Raw genomic sequence first — 3,779 nt, 5'->3', positions numbered from 1 at the left:
GGCTGGCGCTTCCAAGGGGTTCATGGCCAATCTCAGGGGGTGCATGTGCACCTACCTGCGTGCACCCCGTACGCGTCGCCAATGAAAACAGCTGTAGTAAAACAACTGACTAAATAGTGATCAGTGGGCACATCTACATGACATGCTTTACTGTGCAGTAGAACTAATTACTGTGCAGTAAACATCTGCATCTACACGTGCCTGGGAGAGTTTACTCTCGAGTAGTTTACTTGAGAGTAAACTCCTCCTGGATTATTTGCATATGTAGGCGTGCCTAGTATCCCATATTTTCTCACATACAAGTCATACCTTTTCCAAAAAACACAGCTCCTGGAAATTGGGTGTGCATTACAAGTGAGAAAATATGGTAACAGCAGTTTCTGTGCTTAAACTTCTCCTGGGAGAAAGCAAAAGTAACTCTGTGCAAGACCCACAGGGAAGCAGAACAATGACCAGGCTAGGCTCCTGAGCTGCTCCTCAGTTACTACAAGGAAAGATCTTTTTTTCTATATTCTGGTTCTCAAAAACAAGGTGTGTATCTTCTTCCAGGGTATGAGTATCCAAGAAAATAAGGCATTTAATGGAAAATTGAAAGCGTTGCATGTTTTCATATTTGTATTTCATTTTTAGAAGGAATTACCATGATTTTCAATGCTGTCCAGCAGTCAGTTTGTTAATTAACATAGTTACTGTATCTAATGGATTATTTTTATTTTCAAAATAAGGACTTCTTAGTATTAGATTTTCAAATCAGATTTTCACTATTTGTTCTGCCATGAGCATGACACAACAGTGCACTATTCTGAATTAAAATGTAGAGATGAATTTGATCGCTACATTTGACTAATAAAAATGATTCACATTTATTAATATGCTGGATATACATTTTTTCTACTTTATGTTCAGAATTATTTTTAATTGCACCTAGAACAGAGTCACTCAGTGGCCAAGTTTCTGAACTTGGGCTCTGAGTCTGTTATTTATTTATTTGGATTTTTGCTACTGTACAACAAAAGAGCTTATATGCAGTACTAGTTATCTTTAGAAACATTTCAAATAAATATATAAATAAAAACAGTCATCAGTTGCTCATGATAAAAATTAAACAATTGAGCAACAGCTAACATATACCTCGCCATAAATTACTAACAGAGTCCCACACTTGCATATCTCATACAGCTTTCTGACAGAGAGAAGAGTCATTGCAGAATACTAACAAACTTAGGATGTTACAATACAAAGGGGGTGAATTCATTTACTGGAAGCACTTACACTGATCACACTGTGATATATTTCTGTTATCATAATAATACTTATAAATACTGGCTTGATCAAAATTTATTGAACTCAGGATCATTTTTCAGTTGATTTCAGGGGGGCTTTTGACTAGTCCCATGAATTAGAATTAAACTGGAGTATTTGCATGGTTGGGTTCATTATTTGCACTTGTCAACTCTGGCCTTATTCAGCAAGGCAAGGGCTTAATCTTAATGCCATGATTTGTCTTACTGAAGTCATGCTTAAAGTTTTTCACATACCTAAGTACCATGTTTAAGCACATCCTGTATTCTGATGTTGGTGACATTTATCTTATAAAGCTTTAAAAATTATTGAATGCTAGACAAAGTTTTCATAAATGACTGTTTAAAAGCACAGTGTTTTAGAATGTATTAGGTATTATCCCTCACACTTAGGGTTTTGCAAGGTGATTTCGATATTTTTCTCCTACTTTTCAGGGGGCTCTCTCTTCAGGAGAAAAAAAAATCCTGGAAAAGTCTAGATAAATATATGCGAGGGGCAAGGATTTCTTAAAGTGTTATCTTTTATTGGACCAACTGTGTAGTTGGGATAGAGTTAAATAAGCTTTCAAATGCAAGGCATTCTTCCTCAGAATAAACTTTGCAATCCGTATCCTAATTGTATTTTTTTGCTTACCTTAAGAACATATGAAAACATGTCAGTGTAAAAACAATACTTCAGGCAATGATCAAGATGTCTCATATGTCTAGCCATAGATACATATCCAGAAAGTCCCTAGTACATATCTCCCACTGTCCATGTGGAGGACAAGGTAACTTCCTCCTATCCCAGTCTGTTTGAAAGCCCTCCACAGTTCTAGACTTAGCACTTGGCAATGAACAGGTCTACTATTCATACCAGGGGCTGGCAACATACAACCTATGGAACCACTGGATTTGGCCTGCAGAGCCAGGGCTTTGCCTCTGCCCATGCCTGTGCTGGGGCTGGGCTGTGAGGGACTGCATCTGCATTGCCACCATTTCTCTCCACCTTCCCACATCCTCCCACCTCTGTCCCCAGCTGCAGCTTAGGTGCAGCTGCCAGGTGGTAGGGAACAGAGATGGGCCTGGGCAGCTTCCAGCTGCACCCACACTGCAGCCAGCAGGGGTTGGGAGAAGTGGTAGAGGTTGTGTGGGCACAGCTCCCAGCTTCCTAGATCTAGCCCTGAACATGGCATTAGCAGAGTTCTCCACAGCTGTACTTCCTCACCAGCCAGGCAGTGTTGCGGGGGAGCTGGGAGAAGCACCTGGCCCCAGCGGGGGCACAGGAACTCCCCCATACACACCTTGCCGCTGCTGATGTGTCAGTGAAACCACTAAGCTTGTGCCAGACTTGGGGCAGGTTGTTCTAGCCTGTATATTATAAAGGTTGCCAGCCCCTGATCTATACTAGCTCTCTCAATAACCTACAAGGAATCTTCAGTTGTACCTTTATTTGAGTCTCTGCACCACCCTTTCGATCCACCAATATATTTGGCTGATATATTTACTGATCCAGTAATATATTTGGATTCAATGGGATTGCTTGCACTTAAAGCATGCTGGTTGGGCTCTGAATGATGAGTTAAAACAGAAGTTCTATGAAATCAGAGAAAGAATCCAAAAATACTGAAGAGGGCCAAGCATCATATTAAGATTCAGTTAGGGACTTAACACAAAATAGGAAAATTGAATTGGAGAATATGCTGATTTTGAGGTTGCGGGTTTTTTTAATGAATAAAGAACAACTAATAGTACTGACGGCTCTTTATTACTAACTATCTTCTAGGACATGATCATAATTTGTCTGACCTGCAGATTGCCTACCGGTAATTCTAGCAGGGAAGACATATAATTTATAGGGCAATTTAAAGCTAGGCGAGATATATGATTTAAGCAGGCCATATGTTTAAAGAGAAGCTGACCAGCAATATCAAAACTTGAAAATACAATCCGACATCCCTTTAAATAGCAGTATTTGTTCAGTTTAATGTGTGGAACATGACCTTATCAATGTTGCTCATTTTTGGGAGCAGTGAAATTTATTACTAGTTACTTTGCTGCACGCAGGAGTGAAAATGAGAAGAACACTGTGAAAGATAAAGCAATAGTTTATAGTGCAAGGAATTCAGCAGGTGAGAGGGGAAGGACAACATGATCAGCAGCAGCAATGCACTCAGTACTTGAACTGGATGCGAATGTTTCCCCATCGCAGGAAAACATTAGACATAGCAAAGATTTTCCTATTCCTCATTTGGACAAACATGAGCCTTTTGAAACTTTCCATGAAAGACTAAAGGGATATTTCAGTATACCCATGTGTTTAAAGACTCACCTGAGTTATAACTGGGAAACCCAGGGTCATTTGAAGCAGAGAGCTGACCCTGGGAGTACTATATGCCTGCTGACCGTTTGAACCAGCAAGCTATTTGGGGTAGTTTATTCAAGTTCTGTTGGAGGTGGGACGCAGTGAAGGGGCAAAAACAAGAGAGAAAGGGAAAG

The sequence above is a fragment of the Alligator sinensis genome, unplaced genomic scaffold (genome assembly GCF_000455745.1).
Source record: "Alligator sinensis unplaced genomic scaffold, ASM45574v1 scaffold1099_1, whole genome shotgun sequence".
Taxonomy (NCBI): Eukaryota; Metazoa; Chordata; order Crocodylia; family Alligatoridae; genus Alligator; species Alligator sinensis.
Note: the sequence above shows the minus strand (reverse complement) of the source record.